Raw genomic sequence first — 23,080 nt, 5'->3', positions numbered from 1 at the left:
TTGGGCAGTCTTGAAAGTACACCACTTATCTTATATACCGCCCTCTATTGACAACTAACAATTTATAATGCAACTTATACATCTTGGACGGATCACAAAGAGTTCAAGTAGTCGTTGCCTCTTTCCTTTGAGTCTCAATCTAATGAACGAGCAGGAGGGTCGGGAGTCCGTGCACGGGAGAGCAGGCGCTCCGGCAAAGGGGCATGGGGGGTGGGGGGGGGGTGGGCAAGGCCCATGGCATGGTATGCGCCGGGAGTCCTGCCTGGTGCCCACTTTTCCAACCCTAAAACGTCGTTCCAAACCAGAACAAAATAATTACACTAAATTGCAACATATTAAATCATTTATTTAAAACAGTGTCTATACTAAATACAGATAACAATATAATTTCTCTACACTATAAATTCCGGTTGAAAGTGTGAAAAGCAAAGCCACACAACACGGAGATCAGAAAGCAAGCATTTGCGCCGTCACTGTCGAAATACACAGAACATTTTTGATACATTTCGGACATCGCCCCTCCCTTTACCTGTTTGATCAAGCTAGGTGACCAAAAGGTACTTGGTCGAGACATCAACATTAGCCCAAGGGTCGCCTAAGTTGTGACATTGAAAAGAATGTCCTGACAACAACAACAACGACACGTACACGGGCGTAGAGGTGGGTAATTGTAACACCAATCAGCCGTTGATTACATTAATAATAACAAATCGTAATTACGATTCGCGAAATAATACACTCAAAAAAGTAAAGGTTTACAACAATTCTCACGCAGTTAATCAGTCAATGAAAATTATGTATTTCCCTTAGAATAACTATATTCAAACGCATGGAAAGTATTTATTCCGTTTGTGAATGATAAACGTTTTGAACGAGGCCGGATTTTCTGAAAGTAAAATGGCGGCCAATTTTGAGGGTTCAGTTCTTGTTTTTTGGCGGGAGTGTATGAATTTTGACGTGAAACATGTCCTGAATACTTTGAAAGACTTGTTGGAAGAAGGCTCAACCTATTCAAGTTTGAAGAGACTTTGCAAAGTAAGTTGTTTAATTATATGAAGTTAAAAAGTTGACCGCAATTGTGCCCATGCGTGTCAAGCAGACGTTGCTGCGTTGTACACTTGTTGCAACTTTGCAAGTTAAAACAATAATATGCGTGGTGCATGCGTGATGAAACCAAAAGTTTTGCATGAATGCCGCAGAGAGCGAAAGTTAATACCCGTAGGCCTTAGAGTGAGAATACATTAATGTTTTTACTCTTGAAACATCCCAGCACCCGGGTACATTATGACTAATCATCCCTTCTTTGGAGTTTGACTACCTCCATGATAAAAAAAGAGGTAATTGGGCTCGATTTCAAAGCACAATTTTCAGTGATTTATTTTGTGGCATCACACTTGCTAAGAAGAGCTTTGTGCACAGCTTAAGAGTGATTCTAGTGAGCTCTATGGTTTTGCAATTGTTGGCGTCTATGCGAAAAATCCAAAAGCCAAAAAACCAAGGAAGCAAACAACGACGCAAGCGTAGTTGACGACTCTGGACCATGTTGGATCCTCAACCAACGACGTCATGCGTTTCTCAATCTCCTTCATCTCATTTTCAGTCATTTCGGGTGGAGGCGAAGCTTCGATACCGCAGAGACAGTTCCAGGCGCGGCGGATAGTAGACGGTGGCGGAGAGTCCGCTATCGTGAAAAGACAGTAGAGTTAAATTATTGGTGGCATGCTGAACACCATTATTATGATTGACTTATTTCTGTTATTTAAATCAGGGCCCAAATTGATAGAGCCGTTTATGCAAAAAATGCTTCTTAACACAACCGAGCAGGATAGGCCCCTACCAGTTACAATTTGAACATGTAAAATGGTATTTCAGCTGTAACCTTCCTGTAACATTCCCTTATTCTGGTAAGCATTTTTTGTGTTGTGCCTAGCAACTTTTTGTGCTTATAAGAAGCTCTATAAAATTGGACCCATTGTAAAAATAAGCATGTCAATTAAATTAACAGTTTTTTTATATAAAAAAACTCCCATGACATTATGAAAGTCTCATCATACAGTCTAATTCACTTGGGAATGGTATGGCTCCATATTAATCATAATTACCAATTAATAAAAACAATTCTAAAAACTTAAGCTATTAATATCATTGGCTTGACGTGGTTAAATTGTTGATATATCGAGGACGCTCGAAAAGACATTAAATAATTTGGTGAAATGGAAATAAATGTTTTTGAATTGTAAACCGACCAAAATTAAAGGAACACGTTGCCTTGGATCGGACGAGTTGGTCTATAAAAAGCGTTTGAAACCGTTTGGTATGAAATGCATATGGTTTATAGAAAGATGTTTACAACGTTGAATATAATTATCCACACAAGTATCACTCAAAATTGCACAGTTTTCATTATACGTCGCGAACTAACATGGTCGGTCATTTATGGGAGTCAAACATTTGACTCCCATAAATGGCCGACCGTGTTACTGGACGCGGTAAAAAGAAAACGCAATTTCGAGGGATATTTGTGTAGATCATTGTATTCTACTTTTACAACATCTTTCTTACCATACCGATTTTATAAAAAACTGTTACAGGACGCTTTTCAAGGACCAACTCGACCGATCCAAGGCAACGTGTTCCTTTAATGGTTGTCATGCTCAAAGAAAAAACAAATGATTCTCTAGTCAAATTTTATATATTTAATTGAATACATGAATACATGGAAATCATCTTACTTTTCTCTTTTTGCAAGGCAAGTTCTTTCTTCTTGATTTGGCGTGCAATCTCCTTTTTGTTCTCTGTCTCTGACATTGGTTTCCGCGGCAGCTTGCTCGTTTTCGTCCACCATGTCAGTCTGATTAGCTGGTAGCATAAACGATGAAAGCAATAATATTCGTAAACTCTGGTTGTAGCTCCTCATAAATTTGACCACAGCCGTTATTTTTATCAAACGATTAAAAGTAAAGGTCTCAATTAAATATTAGCCATACTCATACCAGCACCATTGCCAAAACATTCGTTTTATACAATGTTATTGCCCCATTAAGTAAACTGTGTACAAACTACTTCTGATACTGATAGTTATCTCTTTTGAATCATCCTCCTTGAGCCCATAATTTCCCATACGGGGAACAGAATCTCATGCGGACAGATTACCTTGCGACACCGGCACATCGCAAAAAATAAATAAAAATAAAAATAAAATAAATGTAAAAAATTCCATCGATATTAATGTTTACCTTTTCTCTTGGAATACGCTTCGTCATGAGACTAATGAGGAGGATCATCAGTGTCGTTGCTGTATAGTTTAAGATGGCGAAGTGTAAATAGTGTATCTTCTGTAGTGCTATGGGTCGTATATCCTCGTCACCACAGGGTGGTCCTTGGAAGAGAAAATCCAGAACCATCCATGTACATCCGAAAAGCTCCCCGAGCAAAAGACCAAAGAAAGCACCCTTTACCATAAAGGAGAAAAACTATTGCATCAGTATTGTTTGATATGGACATGCTATTGGGGTTTGGTGATATTCCTATTGTTTTTATGAAAACGAAGGGCTCATTTTGGTTAGTTGTTTTGTTTATTATTTTGTTGCCATTGTTACATGTTGATACTTTTACGTGACTCTTATGAGACAAATAACAAGTTTAAACGTTTAGATCACTCAGTACGAAATGAACACAAGAGAAATAACTGGTTTAACAAGTTTGTTTAATAATAGCAAATGAAGCAAATACATACTGGCTCAGTTGTCCGCTCGGAGAATATTCCAGCCGTGTAGACGGCAAGAATTGGCGGTGACATATAGGACGAAATCGACTGAATATAGACGAAGAGTTGACCCGTGCCGAAGGCCTTTATCAACGGCAACCAAAGGATGCTGATACCGGCTAGAACCACGGTGCACAATCTGTACGGTTAGGTGCAAAAAGGGGAATTTTTGATCAACAAGAATTCTGCATCAAATGAGGGAAAGGGATGGGGTTAATTTCAATTTCAACTAGTTTCAATTAACTTTGTTATCCCCGATGGGAAATTCATTTTTACAAAAAAGTGTCACTGGTCACTGCTATTGGCAATGACTCAAAATAGTTGTTAGCATAACAACTTACTTGGTACGAGCAACGGAGAGCTGTTGATAGTATAAAACATTGTGAGAAACTGCTCCCTAGTAGTTTTTGAGAAAGATGTAATGTCTCACTCAAATAATAAAATATTTCAGCTGAAGCCTCTTATTATGCATCTGAAAGCACACAGAGTATACAACAAGGGTGTTTTTCTTTCACTATTCTCTTGCAAATTCGATGACCCACTGAGCCCAGTTTTCACAGGTTTGTTATTTTATGCATTACGTTGATATGGGAATACACCAAGTGAGAATACTGGTCTTCGATATTACCAAACGTATCCAGGCTAATGGTTTGAAAGAATGGTTTCTGTTTAGCTTATTTACCTGCCGATGATAACTAGTTCTGTTTCCGTGGACATAGGTCTGACTTTGATCCATAGGTCCATGGTGATGATGGAACTTGCACTGTTAAATACCGATGTCAATGAACTCATCAAAGCAGCTAGCATGGCCGCCATCATTAAACCTTTCAGACCTGATGAAGTAATAAGAATTGTAACTAGTATAGTATACTTGTGTCGATCTGCTCCATAACATATTATGCGTTCTGACTTCAGCCGAACACCTATTAGGCCTAAAATACATTGTAAGTTGTTGTAATTTGACATTTTGTTTACATTAGGCTATCACTGATAATACCTCTTAAAGTCTGAAGGATATAGGCTAAAATACACAATAATAGTAGCGGTTACGAAGAGGTGATAGTAAAAATAAAACAGTTCACTAATTAGCAAAACCTAATTCCCTCGTCCTAAAAGAACCTCTTCTGGCCACTCTCAGTCACACGGCGTGCATACACACATTCTCAAATATACATCCCTGCAGAGACATCTTGTGTTTTTTCATTGTCCCTGTACTTTTCCCATAAACTTTGCACACAAAAGTTCTTGTGGAGCACCCGGTCTTTAGAATTTCTATGTTGAGTCCGTTTGTTTTCCTTTTTTTTTGTCCTTGGTCTCCAGAAGGTACCGAATATAAGACCTTGTTACCTCATTCCATAGTCCATAATGTGTTATTTTTATAATACAAACCTGTGGGCATAAGTTGTAGAAGCAGCCTGATGTACGCAATGTCTGAGCAGCCGTTGGTGTTACATTGAAGCAAACTTCGGGAGTCTGGCAAGCTACATAATCTAATAAAATAAATACACACATTAATTAACATTAGACACATTCAATGACGTCATTTGCGCACTCATAATATTGAGTCAGGGACAACTACAACTTGACATCCACGTGTTTTATTGAATTCCTCTTTAGAAAAGCGCCACTTCATGATGGACCATTTTCATATTATTCGAGCTGCGTATCATGCAATTCTGCTAACCAGCAGTTAGCAGGATACCAGTCAAAGATGGTGCATGTGACCTTGTATTTTGTCTGGTAACCTTGTTCTGGTAAGCATAATTTTAAAGAGTGTTCACTGTTTGTGATTGAGCACATCGGGCCCTCGGTATATGAATGCGCGCACTTCTTTGTATTAATGGCGAAACAGAAAAGAACAACTAAACAGAAGACAAGTGGGGTGCTTAAGTTGGAAAAAAGGAAAGAAACACACACCTGGCCAGAGAGCCCTGCTGACCATACCGGGGTAAATCATGAGAAACATCGGCAGAATCTTAAGCACAGCAGCAAGGAGAGCTCCCGCCTTTGAATGCGTTACGTTCTTAGCTGATAAAGATCGCTGTACTAGAACCTGAGTATAGAATTCATTTCATTTGATGTTTTACTGAAAGAAACATTTTGTGACATTTTTTATGAAGTCATTTTTTATGAGAAGACGAGATGAATAAATTAAGGCAATGGAATGCTAAAAAGTATTGTCTGCACGGCGAGTAGGTTATGAAATCAAACCCCACAACCCCACAATTATTTTTCCCCACAGGAAGATTTCAAATATTCTACTCTGATTGTTGTTCTTCCTTTTTATATTATTTGCGTGAATGTTCTCAGAAGCAATAACATTTTGCAATTCCCAAAACAAACACTTATGGTTAAAGGAATGGGACACTATTGGTAATTGTCAAAGACTAGCCTTCACAGTTGGTGTATCTCAACATATGCATAAAATAACAAACCTGTGAAAATTTGAGCTCAATCGGTCATCGAACTTGCGAGATAATAATGAAAGAAAAAACACCCTCGTCACTCGAAGTTGTGTGCGCTTAGATGGTTGATTTCGAGATCTCAAGTTCTAAATCTGAGGTCTCGAAATCAAATTCGAGAAAAATTACTTGTTTCTTGAAAACTACCTTAATTCAGAGGGAGCCGTTTCTCACAATGTTTTATACCACCAACCTCTCCCCATTACTCGTCACCAAGAAAGGTTTTATGCTAATAATTGTTTTGAGTATTTACCAATAGTGTCCACTGCCTTTAAGGACACCGGTTAAAAGGACAGTGGCAGTGGCACTGTGAAAAGGACAATGGCATAACTGTACATTTCATTTGAGGGGTGGGGTGGGGGGGGGGGGGTAAGCGGGGAAACGCAAACAGTTGTGCCCTTTGATGTAGGCCTACCGAACCATTTATTGGGGAATTTTTTGAATATCATGTGGTTGTGATTGGGTGGAGGAAACATCTGTTCCCCTGCTCCAACCGGTTGCACCACGCGTTGGACTACGGGCTCTTCGTGCATGGGGTGTGAATCCCACCCTTGTCATTTCCCCTCGTTTATATCATAATCGTATATGAACATCACCACAAGGGAAAGTTCACCTGATTTGTGCAAAAGTACCAAGCAGAGAGTAGAAAGATGCCGAACAAAACGCCGGGCCACGGTAGGTCCGAGGTGGCAGCATCACGGAAGATGTGCCAGGAGTCTTCGCTCGGTACGCCGCATGTCGTGTTGCCAGCATACACTGTCGTGTTTGGTATGGCTGTCATGAACTTAAGATAGAGACTGTCGAGGCCACCAATTCTTATCCATGCTGGAAAAAGGAGGGAAAAAAAGGTTTTAGAATGTTATGTGAAAAGTCAAAATCTAATATTAACGCAATTTGCAGCTGTGATGACATACTGTCACCTATAATAAAAAATACAAATAAACACACCTTTGATTAAAGTCGTTAACTAATTAATTAATGCACGTTCAGATTCAGTTAAAATCCCTTACTGTAATAAAAAAAAGGAAACATTTCGAATAAATTTGCATAAATTTTCATAGTCATTAACATAGGATTTGGTGTCATGGTCGAGTGGTTAAGCGTATCGAATTTAAGTTCTGGTGAATAAGTCATCAGATTGTGGGTCCAAATCCCGGTCGTGCCACTCGTGTCCTTGAGAAAGATACTTTACTATAATTGCTTTTTTCACCAAGGAGTATAAATGGGTACCTCCGTGGGTGAGGTTGATAATGTGTATACGAACAAGCCTTTGGCGCGGTATGTACGGTTGTATACTCACCAGTGAGAAAGATTAGAAGAATGATATTGGCCCAATGACCAGGGAACTATAATGTAATGCGCATTGGGAAGGTTATTGTGAAATATAGGAACTATTTATTATTATTTACACACCAATGACTGACAGGGCAATGCCACCTCCTATCATAATGACTGATTGCATAGCATCAGTGTAGATAACCGCTGTTAAACCCCCAGCCACTGTATACGCAGCAGTCATCCCCATAAGAAGACACACGGACAGATACAAGTCCCAATTTAATGCCTGCTGGATGATGATTGTACCTGCGTACATCTCAGCCTGTTGGAGCAAAATACGAACAAAGTTTTAATATGGCTATTTTGAATTCTTTAGAATTTTTTGGGTTAGGTCCGACAAGTTGAAAGTACTGGCCTTTAGAGTTGCTTGTACACTAATACTTTTCATTTTCACGTGTTCAATCAAAGGGATACAACTTTGGTTAACAAGTCAGTGTTAAAGCTCTTTCAACTTCAAGATTGAATAGGCCCTACTTTTAACTTTTCGGGGCAGTTTGAAAGTACTAAAATTAAGAGTGGAAATGTTCACTTTGTCCGTGTCCCACTAAAGGGGAAACAACTTTGGGAATAGTTGATGTTCCTTCAACATGAACAACATTTGTTTGAATACTTTGATGAACTTTTCGGGCTACATTTTGAAAGTAGGGCCACTGAACTTTAAAAAAAAAAAAGGGATACAACTTTGGGAAGTCTTAAATTTCATCAACTTGAACAATTATCTTTGATTCTAGACGTAACGCTAGATATTTATTTTGAATACTTTGAACTTCCCGGATAACACCAAAACTGGTCTATACGACTGCATTCTGTCTGAGTAATACTTAAAATCAATATTGAACCTGGTCAAATGAATTCACTAAGATATTAATCCCAGAACGGATCTAAATCTGGATGCACCGTACTATTCATACAACAAACAGAAAAACCAAATGTCTGACGGGCACGTAAAGTATATGCGACTTATCAGTACAAAGTCCTGTGCCCTGTCAACTTTTTGATACAAGAATAAAATGAAAATTGTGTCATTGGTAAATTCATAGACGAGGTGGCCGAGTGGTTAAGGCGATGGACTGCTAATCCATTGTGCTCTGCACGCGTGGGTTCGAATCCCATCCTCGTCGGCGTTTTCGCACGTAAAATGTGTGTCTTGAATTTTGTGAATTGTTTAATTTCTTGATTTGTTTGTCTTCTGTTTAAAACTTCACAAACAGTAAATGTCAAACGATATTCAGAAGACGAGGTGGCCGAGTGGTTAAGGCGATGGACTGCTAATCCATTGTGCTCTGCACGCGTGGGTTCGAATCCCATCCTCGTCGGCGTTTTTGCACGTAAAATGTATGTCTTGAATTTTGTGAAAAGTCTAATTTCTTGATTTGTTTGTCTTCTGTTTAAAACTTCACAAACAGTAAATGTCAAACGATATTCAGAAGACGAGGTGGCCGAGTGGTTAAGGCGATGGACTGCTAATCCATTGTGCTCTGCACGCGTGGGTTCGAATCCCATCCTCGTCGGCGTTTTTGCACCTAAAATGTATGTCTTTGCTTTTGTGAAAAGTCTAATTTCTTGATTTGTTTGTCTTCTTTTATAACTGCACAAGCAGTAAATGTGTAATCATATTCAGAAGACGAGGTGGCCGAGTGGTTAAGGCGATGGACTGCTAATCCATTGTGCTCTGCACGCGTGGGTTCGAATCCCATCCTCGTCGGCGTTTTTGCACCTAAAATGTATGTCTGGAATTTTGTGAATTGTTTAATTTCTTGATTTGTTTGTCTTCTGTTTAAAACTTCACAAACAGTAAATGTCAAACGATATTCAGAAGACGAGGTGGCCGAGTGGTTAAGGCGATGGACTGCTAATCCATTGTGCTCTGCACGCGTGGGTTCGAATCCCATCCTCGTCGGCATTTTTGCACGTAAAATGTATGTCTTGAATTTTGTGAATTGTTTAATTTCTTGATTTGTTTGTCTTCTGTTTAAAACTTCACAAACAGTAAATGTCAAACGATATTCAGAAGACGAGGTGGCCGAGTGGTTAAGGCGATGGACTGCTAATCCATTGTGCTCTGCACGCGTGGGTTCGAATCCCATCCTCGTCGGCGTTTTTGCACGTAAAATGTATGTCTTGAATTTTGTGAATTGTTTAATTTCTTGATTTGTTTGTCTTCTGTTTAAAACTTCACAAACAGTAAATGTCTAATGACATTCAGAAGACGAGGTGGCCGAGTGGTTAAGGCGATGGACTGCTAATCCATTGTGCTCTGCACGCGTGGGTTCGAATCCCATCCTCGCCGGCGTTTTTGCACCTAAAATGTATGTCTTTGCTTTTGTGAAAAGTCTAATTTCTTGATTTGTTTGTCTTCTTTTATAACTGCACAAGCAGTAAATGTGTAATGATATTCAGAAGACGAGGTGGCCGAGTGGTTAAGGCGATGGACTGCTAATCCATTGTGCTCTGCACGCGTGGGTTCGATTCCCATCCTCGTCGGCGTTTTTGCACCTCAAATGTATGTCTTTGCTTTTGTCAAAAGTCTAATTTCTTGATTTGTTTGTCTTCTTTTATAACTGCACAAGCAGTAAATATGTAATGATATTCAGAAGACGAGGTGGCCGAGTGGTTAAGGCGATGGACTGCTAATCCATTGTGCTCTGCACGCGTGGGTTCGAATCCCATCCTCGTCGACGTTTTTGCACCTAAAATGTATGTCTTGAATTTTGTGAATTGTTTAATTTCTTAATTCGTTTGTCTTCTGTTTAAAACTTCACAAACAGTAAATGTCGAACGATATTCAGAAGACGAGGTGGCCGAGTGGTTAAGGCGATGGACTGCTAATCCATTGTGCTCTGCACGCGTGGGTTCGAATCCCATCCTCGTCGGCGTTTTTGCACGTAAAATGTATGTCTTGAATTTTGTAAAAAGTCTAATTTCTTGATTTGTTTGTCTTCTGTTTAAAACTTCACAAACAGTAAATGTCAAATGATATTCAGAACACGAGGTGGCCGAGTGGTTAAGGCGATGGACTGCTAATCTATTGTGCTCTGCACGCGTGGGTTCGAATCCCATCCTCGTCGGCGTTTTTGCACCTCAAATGTATGTCTTTGCTTTTGTCAAAAGTCTAATTTCTTGATTTGTTTGTCTTCTTTTATAACTGCACAAGCAGTAAATGTGTAATGATATTCGGAAGACGAGGTGGCCGAGTGGTTAAGGCGATGGACTGCTAATCCATTGTGCTCTGCACGCGTGGGTTCGAATCCCATCCTCGTCGGCGTTTTCGCACGTAAAATGTATGTCTTGAATTTTGTGAATTGTTTAATTACTTGATTTGTTTGTCTTCTGTTTAAAACTTCACAAACAGTAAATGTCAAACGATATTCAGAAGACGAGGTGGCCGAGTGGTTAAGGCGATGGACTGCTAATCCATTGTGCTCTGCACGCGTGGGTTCGAATCCCATCCTCGTCGGCGTTTTTGCACTTAAAATGTATGTCTTGAATTTTGTGAAAAGTCTAATTTCTTGATTTGTTTGTCTTCTGTTTAAAACTTCACAAACAGTAAATGTCGAACGATATTCAGAAGACGAGGTGGCCGAGTGGTTAAGGCGATGGACTGCTAATCCATTGTGCTCTGCACGCGTGGGTTCGAATCCCATCCTCGTCGGCGTTTTTGCACCTAAAATGTATGTCTTTGCTTTTGTGAAAAGTCTAATTTCTTGATTTGTTTGTCGTCTTTTATAACTGCACAAGCAGTAAATGTGTAATGATATTCAGAAGACGAGGTGGCCGAGTGGTTAAGGCGATGGACTGCTAATCCATTGTGCTCTGCACGCGTGGGTTCGAATCCCATCCTCGTCGGCGTTTTTGCACCTAAAATGTATGTCTTGAATTTTGTGAATTGTTTAATTTCTTGATTTGTTTGTCTTCTGTTTAAAACTTCACAAACAGTAAATGTCAAACGATATTCAGAAGACGAGGTGGCCGAGTGGTTAAGGCGATGGGCTGCTAATCCATTGTGCTCTGCACGCGTGGGTTCGAATCCCATCCTCGTCGGCATTTTTGCACGTAAAATGTATGTCTTGAATTTTGTGAATTGTTTAATTTCTTGATTTGTTTGTCTTCTGTTTAAAACTTCACAAACAGTAAATGTCAAACGATATTCAGAAGAAGAGGTGGCCGAGTGGTTAAGGCGATGGACTGCTATTCCATTGTGCTCTGCACGCGTGGGTTCGAATCCCATCCTCGTCGGCGTTTTTGCACCTAAAATGTATGTGTTTGCTTTTGTGAAAAGTCTAATTTCTTGATTTGTTTGTCTTCTTTTATAACTGCACAAGCAGTAAATGTGTAATGATATTCAGAAGACGAGGTGGCCGAGTGGTTAAGGCGATGGACTGCTATTCCATTGTGCTCTGCACGCGTGGGTTCGAATCCCATCCTCGTCGGCGTTTTTGCACCTAAAATGTATGTCTTTGCTTTTGTGAAAAGTCCAATTTCTTGATTTGTTTGTCTTCTTTTATAACTGCACAAGCAGTAAATGTGTAATGCTATTCTGAAGACGAGGTGGCCGAGTGGTTAAGGCGATGGACTGCTAATCCATTGTGCTCTGCACGCGTGGGTTCGAATCCCATCCTCGTCGGCGTTTTTGCACCTAAAATGTATGTCTTGAATTTTGTGAATTGTTTAATTTCTTGATTTGTTTGTCTTCTGTTTAAAACTTCACAAACAGTAAATGTCAAACGATATTCAGAAGACGAGGTGGCCGAGTGGTTAAGGCGATGGACTGCTAATCCATTGTGCTCTGCACGCGTGGGTTCGAATCCCATCCTCGTCGGCATTTTTGCACGTAAAATGTATGTCTTGAATTTTGTGAATTGTTTAATTTCTTGATTTGTTTGTCTTCTGTTTAAAACTTCACAAACAGTAAATGTCAAACGATATTCAGAAGACGAGGTGGCCGAGTGGTTAAGGCGATGGACTGCTATTCCATTGTGCTCTGCACGCGTGGGTTCGAATCCCATCCTCGTCGGCGTTTTTGCACCTAAAATGTATGTGTTTGCTTTTGTGAAAAGTCTAATTTCTTGATTTGTTTGTCTTCTTTTATAACTGCACAAGCAGTAAATGTGTAATGATATTCAGAAGACGAGGTGGCCGAGTGGTTAAGGCGATGGACTGCTATTCCATTGTGCTCTGCACGCGTGGGTTCGAATCCCATCCTCGTCGGCGTTTTTGCACCTAAAATGTATGTCTTTGCTTTTGTGAAAAGTCTAGTTTCTTGAATTGTTTGTCTTCTTTTATAACTGCACAAGCAGTAAATGTGTAATGATATTCAGAAGACGAGGTGGCCGAGTGGTTAAGGCGATGGACTGCTAATCCATTGTGCTCTGCACGCGTAGGTTCGAATCCCATCCTCGTCGGCGTTTTTGCACCTAAAATGTATGTCTTAGCTTTTGTGAAATGTCTAATTTCTTGATTTGTTTTTCTTCTTTTATAACTGCTCAAACAGTAAATGTGTAATGATATCCAGAAGACGAGGTGGCCGAGTGGTTAAGTCGATGGACTGCTAATCCGTTGTGCTCTGCACCCGTGGGTTCGAATCCCATCCTCGTCGGCGTTTTTGCACGTAAAATGTATGACTTATATTTTGATAAAAGTATAGTTTCTTGATTTGTTTGTCTTCTTTTAAAACTGCACAAAGAGTAAATGTGTAATGATATTCAGAAGACGAAGTGGCCGAGTGGTTAAGGCGATGGACTGCTAATCCATTGTGCTCTGCACGCGTGGGTTCGAATCCCATCCTCGTCGGCGTTTTTGCACCTAAAATGTATGTCTTGAATTTTGTGAATTGTTTAATTTCTTGATTTGTTTGTCTTCTGTTTAAAACTTCACAAACAGTAAATGTCAAACGATATTCAGAAGACGAGGTGGCCGAGTGGTTAAGGCGATGGACTGCTAATCCATTGTGCTCTGCACGCGTGGGTTCGAATCCCATCCTCGTCGGCATTTTTGCACGTAAAATGTATGTCTTGAATTTTGTGAATTGTTTAATTTCTTGATTTGTTTGTCTTCTGTTTAAAACTTCACAAACAGTAAATGTCAAACGATATTCAGAAGACGAGGTGGCCGAGTGGTTAAGGCGATGGACTGCTATTCCATTGTGCTCTGCACGCGTGGGTTCGAATCCCATCCTCGTCGGCGTTTTTGCACCTAAAATGTATGTGTTTGCTTTTGTGAAAAGTCTAATTTCTTGATTTGTTTGTCTTCTTTTATAACTGCACAAGCAGTAAATGTGTAATGATATTCAGAAGACGAGGTGGCCGAGTGGTTAAGGCGATGGACTGCTATTCCATTGTGCTCTGCACGCGTGGGTTCGAATCCCATCCTCGTCGGCGTTTTTGCACCTAAAATGTATGTCTTTGCTTTTGTGAAAAGTCAAATTTCTTGATTTGTTTGTCTTCTTTTATAACTGCACAAGCAGCAAATGTGTACTGCTATTCTGAAGACGAGGTGGCCGAGTGGTTAAGGCGATGGACTGCTAATCCATTGTGCTCTGCACGCGTGGGTTCGAATCCCATCCTCGTCGGCGTTTTTGCACCTAAAATGTATGTCTTGAATTTTGTGAATTGTTTAATTTCTTGATTTGTTTGCCTTCTGTTTAAAACTTCACAAACAGTAAATGTCAAACGATATTCAGAAGACGAGGTGGCCGAGTGGTTAAGGCGATGGACTGCTAATCCATTGTGCTCTGCACGCGTGGGTTCGAATCCCATCCTCGTCGGCGTTTTTGCACCTAAAATGTATGTCTTTGCTTTTGTGAAAAGTCTAGTTTCTTGATTTGTTTGTCTTCTTTTATAACTGCACAAGCAGTAAATGTGTAATGATATTCAGAAGACGAGGTGGCCGAGTGGTTAAAGCGATGGACTGCTAATCCATTGTGCTCTGCACGCGTGGGTTCGAATCCCATCCTCGTCGGCGTTTTTGCACCTAAAATGTATGTCTTGAATTTTGTGAATTGTTTAATTTCTTGATTTGTTTGTCTTCTGTTTAAAACTTCACAAACAGTAAATGTCGAACGATATTCAGAAGACGAGGTGGCCGAGTGGTTAAGGCGATGGACTGCTAATCCATTGTGCTCTGCACGCGTGGGTTCGAATCCCATCCTCGTCGGCGTTTTTGCACCTAAAATGTATGTCTTTGCTTTTGTGAAAAGTCTAGTTTCTTGATTTGTTTGTCTTCTTTTATAACTGCACAAGCAGTAAATGTGTAATGATATTCAGAAGACGAGGTGGCCGAGTGGTTAAGGCGATGGACTGCTAATCCATTGTGCTCTGCACCCGTGGGTTCGAATCCCATCCTCGTCGGCGTTTTTGCACGTAAAATGTATGACTTATATTTTGATAAAAGTCTAGTTTCTTGATTTGTTTGTCTTCTTTTAATACTGCACAAAGAGTAAATGTGTAATGATATTCAGAAGACGAAGTGGCCGAGTGGTTAAGGCGATGGACTGCTAATCCATTGTGCTCTGCACGCGTGGGTTCGAATCCCATCCTCGTCGGCGTTTTTGCACCTTAAATGTATGTCTTAGCTTTTGTGAAAAGTCTAATTTCTTGATTTGTTTGTCTTCTTTTAAAAACTTCACTTAAAGAAAACGTGTTACGATATACAGAAGACGAGGTGGCCGAGTGGTTAAGGCGATGGACTGCTAATCCATTGTGCTCTGCACGCGTGGGTTCGAATCCCATCCTCGTCGGCGTTTTTGCACGTAAAATGTATGACTTAAATTTTGGTAAAAGTATAGTTTCTTGATTTGTTTGTCTTCTTTTAAAACTGCACAAAGAGTAAATGTGTAATGATATTCAGAAGACGAAGTGGCCGAGTGGTTAAGGCGATGGACTGCTAATCCATTGTGCTCTGCACGCGTGGGTTCGAATCCCATCCTCGTCGGCGTTTTTGCACCTAAAATGTATGTCTTAGCTTTTGTGAAAAGTCTAATTTCTTGATTTGTTTGTCTTCTTTTAAAAACTTCACTTAAAGTAAACGTGTTACGATATACAGAAGACGAGGTGGCCGAGTGGTTAAGGCGATGGACTGCTAATCCATTGTGCTCTGCACGCGTGGGTTCGAATCCCATCCTCGTCGGCGTTTTTGCACCTAAAATGTTAGTCTTAACTTTTGTGAAAAGTCTAATTTCTTGATTTGCTTGTCTTCTTTTATAACTGCACAAACAGTAAGCGTGTCGTGATATTCAGAAGACGAGGTGGCCGAGTGGTTAAGGCGATGGACTGCTAATCCATTGTGCTCTGCACGCGTGGGTTCGAATCCCATCCTCGTCGGCGTTTTTGCACCTAAAATGTTAGTCTTAACTTTTGTGAAAAGTCTAATTTCTTGATTTGCTTGTCTTCTTTTATAACTGCACAAACAGTAAGCGTGTCGTGATATTCAGAAGACGAGGTGGCCGAGTGGTTAAGGCGATGGACTGCTATTCCATTGTGCTCTGCACGCGTGGGTTCGAATCCCATCCTCGTCGGTGTTTTTGCACCTAAAATGTTAGTCTTAACTTTTGTGAAAAGTCTAATTTATTGATTTGCTTGTCTTATTTTATAACTGCACAAACAGTAAATGTATATTGATATTCAGAAGACGAGGTGGCCGAGTGGTTAAGGCGATGGACTGCTAATCCATTGTGCTCTGCACGCGTGGGTTCGAATCCCATCCTCGTCGGTGTTTTGCACGTAAAATAAATGTCCTATCAATTGTGAATTGTTTAATTTCTTAAATTATTTGTCTACCTTTGTAAATTTTACACACAATTATTATAGTCTAACGGTATACAGAAGACGAGGTGGCCGAGTGGTTAAGATGATGGACTGCTAATCCATTGTGCTCTGCACGCGTGGGGTTCGAATCCCATCCTCGTCGTTGGTTTTGCACGTAAAACGTATGTCTTATCTTTTGTGAATTGTTTAACTTCTTAATTTATTTGTTTTTTGGGTCTAAAATTTACAAATAATAAATGTCTAAGGATAAAACAGGAGCCGAGCTGGAGTGGTTAAGGCGCCGGATTGCTACGCTCGGCACGCGTGGATTCGAATCCATGTTTTTGCACGTAAACTGACTTTTGCGCCCTGCATGTTGTTGTTGTTGTCTGCTGCCATCAGTTTTGTATAGGTTGAACGGTTCGCACTTTTATATGTAGTAAAGGATTGCGGTAACACTATGTACTGGTAGTCTCTAAAAATGGGTTAGGTGGTTCTGAAAAGAAACGTTGGTTAAAACTCGACGTTTTGATCAGTTAAAGCTGGTTTGCACTTGTGTTTGTGCAGTTTCTGACACTCACTGAGATGTTGGTGAGAATAATGAGGACTACGGCAGTCACCGAGAGCAGGACGCGGAGTCTTTCTCCTCCAAACCGCTTCTTTAGATACTCAGGCATCGTGTAAACCTTCAAGTAATAAAACAAAGTAAATCATTACAATAATTATGGTTCCATCAATTAGTTTTACTATCCTGGGTTAAAGACACGGGCACTATTGGTAATTGTCAAAGACTGGTCTTCTCACTTGGTGTATCTCAACATATTCATAAAATAACAAACCTGTGAAAATTTTAGCTCAATTGGTCATCGAAGTTGGGAGATAATAATGAAAGAAAAAACACCCTTGTCACACGAAGTTGTGTGCGTTTAGATGGTTGATTTCGAGACCTCAAGTTCTAATTCTGAGGTCCCGAAATCAAATTCGTGGAAATTTACTTTTTTTTCTCGAAAACTATGGCACTTCAGAGGGAGCCGTTTCTCACAATGTTTTATACGGTCAACCCCTCCCCATTGCTCGTAACCGAATAAGGTTTTATGCTAGCAACTATTTTGAGTAATTACCAATAGTGTCCACTGCCTTTAAATGAGACATAACAAATAAAGCTGCACCATCAATCCTCAAACCGCTTCTTTGAATACTTGGGCATTGTGTATGGTATCTTCAATATTATTGTCCTATATGTTCTTACATGGTTAAAGAAATAACAAATAAAGCGGTTTAACATTGATAGTCATGGCCGCTTCTTTAGCTCATGCATCGGGTAAACCCCGGGTAAAACAAAATTATGACCACCTCAATTAGTTTTAATGTTCTTCTTGAATGCTTGAAAAAAATACAAAATTTTATTTTATTTGTAAGTTTGACTCACCCCAGCAGCGATGTACACCGGCATGAAGACAAAACCAAGTAGTATTAAAGAGAATAAGCCCTGAAAATGAAGAAAATAACCCCACAAATGACACAAATTTGAGGTTAAAGACGTTGTGTCAAGTCATTAAAGCTGACTTGTTTGTTCCAGAACGCATTTCACAACAACAGCAACGAACAAAGCTCCCCATAGTTCTAAAAGCATACCTGTAAGTTTTAATCACTTTTGTTGCTTTTATTGTTTACAGAATGATGCAAGAACCGCTTGAAACGCTTGAAGAAATGTCAAGAAGAAAGCCAACAGTAAGGTAAGCTCGATTTGCATTAAACTTTCTCTTATCAAACAGTCGAATTATTATTTCGCTCATCCATCCATTAATTCATTCTTTGGTTGCTTATTCGTTAAAAAATTCCCTTGAAGATAAAGACTGAAACTTTGTACATCAAGTCAAAAGGATAAAAAGGAAAGCAATCACAAAATGCGGACAGAAAGAAAAACAGTAAAAGTGCACAAGGCAGACTAATGAAGACAGCAAATTTAAAATTGCTTTTAAACAAAAACAGTAAAAGTACATAATAAGTCTTTTTTATTAACAATTATACAAAATTGTCTGAACATAAGAATAGAAAAACAAAAGTCATGGAAACGTACATGGAACTCATATGCGATGACTGCATACCCACTGGCTGATGCTGTACCAGCTAAACCAATGAATGAGCTACTTCCAATGTTGCTCACATACAGAGATAAACCAACCTGAAAAAGGGGTGTGGGGGTGGGGGAATCAAACGGAATTAGGTTTATAATAATAGTGGCATCATGGTATATATAGCGCTCATATCCGTCACTCGGTGAGGCTAAATGCGCTTCAACATTCAGTATTCTTCCTGCAAGAATGTGGAACTTTACCTTTGTATTATGAGACCTACTCATTTTGTAGTTAATGTAACGGTTTACAAACTGCTGTGGCGCAATATGCAGTCAATCAAACAAGAAACACCGGGGCGAATCCCTTCTCTTTTCGATGTTATTATACGTGCGTTACACAACACATGGGACCAACGAAAGACGATTATTTTAAGTTGATTATATTTCAACCAAACACACTATGAGAGAATCCCGGCAAACTGTATAGAAATCAGCAATCAATTCAACTTGGTGGCAGGTCAAATCTAGAAACACAAATGTACTAAATTGACTAATTGTACTAATTAAACGTGCGTTACACAACACACGGGACCAACCATCCGAAGGACGATTATTTTAAGTTGATTTAATTTCAACCAAACACACTATGAGAGAATCCCGGCAAACTGTATAGAAATCAGCAATCAATTCAACTTGGTGGCAGGTCAAATCTAGAATCGCAAATGTACTAAACATGACATCATATATAAAATTGTGATGATCAAAATTTCAAAGGCCTGTATTATATGCTCAGACTTAAAATAGTTTTCACTGATATCGCAATTCAAATTTTCAGTTTTAAGTATGAAAACTAAATGCATTTCGTGAAAAGGTACGTACACTATATGTTTGTTTGTACTCACCAGCCACCAAGACATACTCCGCCCCGCTAAGAAGTATCCGCTGGTCGTACCTCGATCTGAGACCCAGGCAGACTATGTAAGGGGAGAAATCAACCATTTTAGAATAGTGCAGTTTTGTCAGACAATTAAACAACCGAAACGGGTTGGGATCTAAAATGAATACAGAGTCTTGTGGCCAATTGACCCGGCGTTCGTTTGGTGTACCATATAAGATAATAAATCAGAACCTAAACCAACATTTTTGTGATTCTGAAATAAATGAATATGAATATTACATTTTTAAATATAAACATTATTTTCTTTACACCAAAATGGGACTGAGATGGCTTTAATACGATTATTACACAACGACCAAAGTCCAGTAGTTGGTTGTACCACAGAGGAAGGATGCTTGTACGCACTATCAAGGATTAAAATGGTATTTTAATATTTTTTAATTGACCTAAATTTCCACAACACTCTGTTTACAGTGCATGCAGAAATAAGATCGTTCGTATATAAGACTCAGTTAGTTAGTTCCCTTCTTTTCTCATACTTTAATAAATTTAATTTTTTATTTGTATGCTGCAATCTTTTGTGTCAGATGGTTGATTCCCCCCATTCATGAGTTATAGACATGATACGTCATTTTAAACTTTTGGTTTTAACCTAGAACACTTCTCAATCACTTATAGGGGGATTAGCTCAAGTGGTAGAGCGCTCGCTTAGCATGTGAGAGGTACCGGGATCGATACCCGGATTCTCCAATACTTTTTATTTGTTTATTCAATTTAAAAATATTTAATTTTATTCAGTTTTAAATCTGGCAAAGCAGAAGCAACATTTTGGTTACCGGTTCAAAACATTACCTCCCTCGCTTCCGAACCCGAACCCGGTTCCACGTTGGCCGTACCTATTTATGGGTCAGTATGACCTGGTATCTGTACAAAACAAGTCATCTTTAAACCAGGGTCAAGTTTATAGTTACTCTCTTAATGTAGAATCTTTACATTTCGAGTTGTCCCTCGTAAAATTATGGCTCTTTAAAAAAGAGTGGTGGTTATTTCACTCTTTTAGAGGGTTTCACTCCAGGACAGAGTGAAAACTCACTCAAGATGCAAACTTCAGTCTAAAAGAGTGGAAGACCACTCGTAAAAGAGTTGTCCCTCATATGGCTCAAAAGAGTGCCTTTTAACTTTTTGTTTGCATATAGAGAGTAGTTCGCTTTTTTGTCATACTTTTATTTATTCTATTTTTATTTGTAGGGTTAATTTTCCCCATTCCTGAAAGGCATGAGGGCTCATTTAAACTTTCAATTTTAAGCACAAAAGACTACTTCATAGCTCAGAGGGGGATTAGCTCAAGTGGTAGAGCGCTCGCTTAGCATGTGAGAGGTACCGGGATCGATACCCGGATTCTCCAAAGTTTTGAATGTTTTTCTTTATGTTTGTATTTTTATATTAGAGAATTATATTCAGTTTCAAAAGCATGCAGAGGAAACGTTGTATACCCTCCCCCCTTATTCCGGGTTAGAAAGGGACCCGAATCAGGTTCCCGTGGGGGGCCTGACCTATTTATGGGTCAGTATGACCTGGAGTCTGTCAAAAATGACCTAGAAATGGGTAAACTTAAGCAGTTAAAACAGAGTTAAAATTCAACTTTTAAGCAGGGTAAGGTTAGTGGACCTTCTTTTGTTGAATAGCACAGTGCAATTTCCTTTGTTTCAAACGGGTTATTTTTGTTGTTTTATTACATAGCTGTTTTGATATTTTACTATTTTTATTCAGTTTCAAATCTAGCGAATCAGAATCAACATCGTGTTACCGGTTAAAACAATACCCACCTCCCTGGGTCAGAGAGTGACCCGAACCAGGGTCAGTAGACTTGGAATCTGTCCAAATGACCCAGAAATGGGTCAAACCGACGAAGTCCAATCTGAGTTAAACTTCCATTTTTAAACCAGTTTCAGCCTGACCCAGATTTAGGCCATCAAGACCACCGTTCCAGAATCGGGTCGTTTTTCTGACCTGGGACTTGTTCAGGCTTCAATACCGCACCAGTGTTTGTCTGTTACTGTATCTGGACCTAACACTAAACAAACCTACATTCTGAAAAACAGACCAGAAATAATGCCAATATCTTACCCATAATCCGAGTGCCAGTACAAGAACAAAGACGATGACTATGATGGCAATATCCCATCCTTCCAGTCCGGTTCCTGCATCATCATAATCCATCCTGGTATCTCTTCAGAAAAAAAACCCACCTCCTTTCCTGCCAAGCCTCACCGTTTTGAATGATGTTTCGAAGACTATAATATTTTATTGTCCAAATCAAAACACGTCAGGACACTGTCATAAAGATAGCCAGAGCAAAGGTCAACGACGCCATTTATAACATAACAATGACCAATATTAACTGACGAAGTTTGTTTATTTCTACAAGAGTTCCCAAGCCCGGGCATCAGAAATTGCTGATGTCATGAAAGTATTATATTTTGATGTCACATTTTTGCCATTTTTATCCTCATTGAAAACTTTGTGTGGTGTTTTCCCCCATCAAAGATATACAAATTTGATATTTTGTGCAAACATAATTAGCAAGGCAGTATTCATTTGCCTAGACGATCTTTGATCCCAAGTAACAAGGGAACCAATGTAAACATTTATCCCATCACACTATTGCTGATAAGAAAGTTTAAATTGTCAACCGCGTTTGGAATCCCTATATTTAAGTGCTTAATTAATCATACAGTATTATTTCTTTCCCCATCTGTGGTAATAAGAGATCAGGGCTCACCCTTTACTTCTGAACTGTCTATTAATGTGCTACTAAAAACTGTGCAACCAGCTTGTCTTAAACGCTCATATTTCTCCGTTCCATTTGTGAAAAATAAATGTTAAAACGTGTAAATTGGTTTTTAACGAGTGTGTGAATATAACTCATATAACAGTTTATGACCCATATTATTCTAACCTATACGCCCATCTCTCTGCTAATCGAACTAAATTGCCACTTTATAATGTCATAGCAGTCATATATCGATATAAACTTATCTATTTGTACATAGTGGGTTGGGCATTATCAGAACATAAAAAGATTGCTTTATCTTCCAAGCTTTCTGCGGAGTCAGGGAGAGCTGGCAGCTGTGTATAGGCTATTTTTTGTTCGTTTGGGGTTTCTTTCTTTGCCGAAAACACTGGGAAACATACATCAAATAACCGACAGGACAATGTTATAACAATCAAAGCTGTAACAATTAACAGTTACGTTTTATTTCCATGATATGTTCTTGATAGCGATAACATGAATACAAAACACAGGTTAAATAAATGTAGTAACAATCGACTTCAATTTTGTTTGTATCATTGAAGCTTGAATGTTTCATTTTCATTTCAAATTGTCAAGTTTTGAGTTCTCATGTGGATGATATTTAAAAAAACAACATCAAAATTATGTTTGTATTTCACATAAATGTAACAAATTCAAAATATACCACAGTTCAACACACAGACACACCCCAACATTCCCACTTAAGGCATGAATCATGTTTAAAAGTCTGCTTAGCAGAAATGCTGCTTGACATTTTATTTGTTTAGCATAATACAGCAGGGAACACTTCGTGAATGACAAGAAATTCATGGACTAAAAAAAATAATAAAAAAAAAAATAGAAAGAAAACAAGGTTTTGGAACAACTAAACATTTGAGATTAATGAGTTACACATAAAATACAGCAGTGCAATAATATTTAAATAAACAGTTACTTTTGGCAATAGAAATGGCATAGAGTTGTTATAATACACAGTTAAATTA

At 39.2% G+C, this 23,080-nt stretch overlaps 43 non-coding genes and 1 pseudogene across 43 annotated transcripts; 43 read left to right on the top strand and 1 right to left on the bottom strand.

Moving 5' to 3' along the window:
* Nucleotides 1-1,466: 1,466 nt before the first annotated feature.
* On the bottom strand, nt 1,467-21,502 carry LOC117293980 (annotated as a pseudogene).
* Trnas-gcu lies at nt 8,606-8,687 on the top strand. The gene has a single exon. It is a non-coding gene; the product is annotated as a tRNA-Ser (tRNA).
* On the top strand, nt 8,801-8,882 carry Trnas-gcu. The gene has a single exon. It is a non-coding gene; the product is annotated as a tRNA-Ser (tRNA).
* Nucleotides 8,996-9,077, top strand: Trnas-gcu. Its single transcript has one exon. It is a non-coding gene; the product is annotated as a tRNA-Ser (tRNA).
* On the top strand, nt 9,190-9,271 carry Trnas-gcu. Its single transcript has one exon. It is a non-coding gene; the product is annotated as a tRNA-Ser (tRNA).
* Nucleotides 9,385-9,466, top strand: Trnas-gcu. Its single transcript has one exon. It is a non-coding gene; the product is annotated as a tRNA-Ser (tRNA).
* Nucleotides 9,580-9,661, top strand: Trnas-gcu. Its single transcript has one exon. It is a non-coding gene; the product is annotated as a tRNA-Ser (tRNA).
* Nucleotides 9,775-9,856, top strand: Trnas-gcu. Its single transcript has one exon. It is a non-coding gene; the product is annotated as a tRNA-Ser (tRNA).
* Trnas-gcu lies at nt 9,969-10,050 on the top strand. Its single transcript has one exon. It is a non-coding gene; the product is annotated as a tRNA-Ser (tRNA).
* On the top strand, nt 10,163-10,244 carry Trnas-gcu. The gene has a single exon. It is a non-coding gene; the product is annotated as a tRNA-Ser (tRNA).
* On the top strand, nt 10,358-10,439 carry Trnas-gcu. The gene has a single exon. It is a non-coding gene; the product is annotated as a tRNA-Ser (tRNA).
* Trnas-gcu lies at nt 10,553-10,634 on the top strand. The gene has a single exon. It is a non-coding gene; the product is annotated as a tRNA-Ser (tRNA).
* Nucleotides 10,747-10,828, top strand: Trnas-gcu. The gene has a single exon. It is a non-coding gene; the product is annotated as a tRNA-Ser (tRNA).
* On the top strand, nt 10,942-11,023 carry Trnas-gcu. The gene has a single exon. It is a non-coding gene; the product is annotated as a tRNA-Ser (tRNA).
* Trnas-gcu lies at nt 11,137-11,218 on the top strand. The gene has a single exon. It is a non-coding gene; the product is annotated as a tRNA-Ser (tRNA).
* Trnas-gcu lies at nt 11,331-11,412 on the top strand. Its single transcript has one exon. It is a non-coding gene; the product is annotated as a tRNA-Ser (tRNA).
* On the top strand, nt 11,526-11,607 carry Trnas-gcu. The gene has a single exon. It is a non-coding gene; the product is annotated as a tRNA-Ser (tRNA).
* On the top strand, nt 11,721-11,802 carry Trnas-gcu. Its single transcript has one exon. It is a non-coding gene; the product is annotated as a tRNA-Ser (tRNA).
* Nucleotides 11,915-11,996, top strand: Trnas-gcu. The gene has a single exon. It is a non-coding gene; the product is annotated as a tRNA-Ser (tRNA).
* On the top strand, nt 12,109-12,190 carry Trnas-gcu. Its single transcript has one exon. It is a non-coding gene; the product is annotated as a tRNA-Ser (tRNA).
* Nucleotides 12,304-12,385, top strand: Trnas-gcu. The gene has a single exon. It is a non-coding gene; the product is annotated as a tRNA-Ser (tRNA).
* On the top strand, nt 12,499-12,580 carry Trnas-gcu. Its single transcript has one exon. It is a non-coding gene; the product is annotated as a tRNA-Ser (tRNA).
* Trnas-gcu lies at nt 12,693-12,774 on the top strand. Its single transcript has one exon. It is a non-coding gene; the product is annotated as a tRNA-Ser (tRNA).
* On the top strand, nt 12,887-12,968 carry Trnas-gcu. Its single transcript has one exon. It is a non-coding gene; the product is annotated as a tRNA-Ser (tRNA).
* On the top strand, nt 13,081-13,162 carry Trnas-gcu. The gene has a single exon. It is a non-coding gene; the product is annotated as a tRNA-Ser (tRNA).
* Trnas-gcu lies at nt 13,275-13,356 on the top strand. Its single transcript has one exon. It is a non-coding gene; the product is annotated as a tRNA-Ser (tRNA).
* On the top strand, nt 13,470-13,551 carry Trnas-gcu. The gene has a single exon. It is a non-coding gene; the product is annotated as a tRNA-Ser (tRNA).
* On the top strand, nt 13,665-13,746 carry Trnas-gcu. Its single transcript has one exon. It is a non-coding gene; the product is annotated as a tRNA-Ser (tRNA).
* On the top strand, nt 13,859-13,940 carry Trnas-gcu. Its single transcript has one exon. It is a non-coding gene; the product is annotated as a tRNA-Ser (tRNA).
* On the top strand, nt 14,053-14,134 carry Trnas-gcu. Its single transcript has one exon. It is a non-coding gene; the product is annotated as a tRNA-Ser (tRNA).
* On the top strand, nt 14,248-14,329 carry Trnas-gcu. Its single transcript has one exon. It is a non-coding gene; the product is annotated as a tRNA-Ser (tRNA).
* On the top strand, nt 14,442-14,523 carry Trnas-gcu. The gene has a single exon. It is a non-coding gene; the product is annotated as a tRNA-Ser (tRNA).
* On the top strand, nt 14,637-14,718 carry Trnas-gcu. The gene has a single exon. It is a non-coding gene; the product is annotated as a tRNA-Ser (tRNA).
* Nucleotides 14,831-14,912, top strand: Trnas-gcu. Its single transcript has one exon. It is a non-coding gene; the product is annotated as a tRNA-Ser (tRNA).
* Trnas-gcu lies at nt 15,025-15,106 on the top strand. The gene has a single exon. It is a non-coding gene; the product is annotated as a tRNA-Ser (tRNA).
* Trnas-gcu lies at nt 15,220-15,301 on the top strand. The gene has a single exon. It is a non-coding gene; the product is annotated as a tRNA-Ser (tRNA).
* On the top strand, nt 15,414-15,495 carry Trnas-gcu. The gene has a single exon. It is a non-coding gene; the product is annotated as a tRNA-Ser (tRNA).
* Nucleotides 15,609-15,690, top strand: Trnas-gcu. The gene has a single exon. It is a non-coding gene; the product is annotated as a tRNA-Ser (tRNA).
* On the top strand, nt 15,803-15,884 carry Trnas-gcu. The gene has a single exon. It is a non-coding gene; the product is annotated as a tRNA-Ser (tRNA).
* Nucleotides 15,997-16,078, top strand: Trnas-gcu. The gene has a single exon. It is a non-coding gene; the product is annotated as a tRNA-Ser (tRNA).
* On the top strand, nt 16,191-16,272 carry Trnas-gcu. The gene has a single exon. It is a non-coding gene; the product is annotated as a tRNA-Ser (tRNA).
* Nucleotides 16,388-16,470, top strand: Trnas-gcu. Its single transcript has one exon. It is a non-coding gene; the product is annotated as a tRNA-Ser (tRNA).
* Trnaa-agc lies at nt 19,960-20,032 on the top strand. Its single transcript has one exon. It is a non-coding gene; the product is annotated as a tRNA-Ala (tRNA).
* On the top strand, nt 20,615-20,687 carry Trnaa-agc. Its single transcript has one exon. It is a non-coding gene; the product is annotated as a tRNA-Ala (tRNA).
* Nucleotides 21,503-23,080: the final 1,578 nt, after the last annotated feature.

Source organism: Asterias rubens, chromosome 8 (genome assembly GCF_902459465.1).
Source record: "Asterias rubens chromosome 8, eAstRub1.3, whole genome shotgun sequence".
Taxonomy (NCBI): domain Eukaryota; kingdom Metazoa; phylum Echinodermata; class Asteroidea; order Forcipulatida; family Asteriidae; genus Asterias; species Asterias rubens.
Note: the sequence above shows the minus strand (reverse complement) of the source record. Positions and strands in the feature narration are given on the sequence as shown.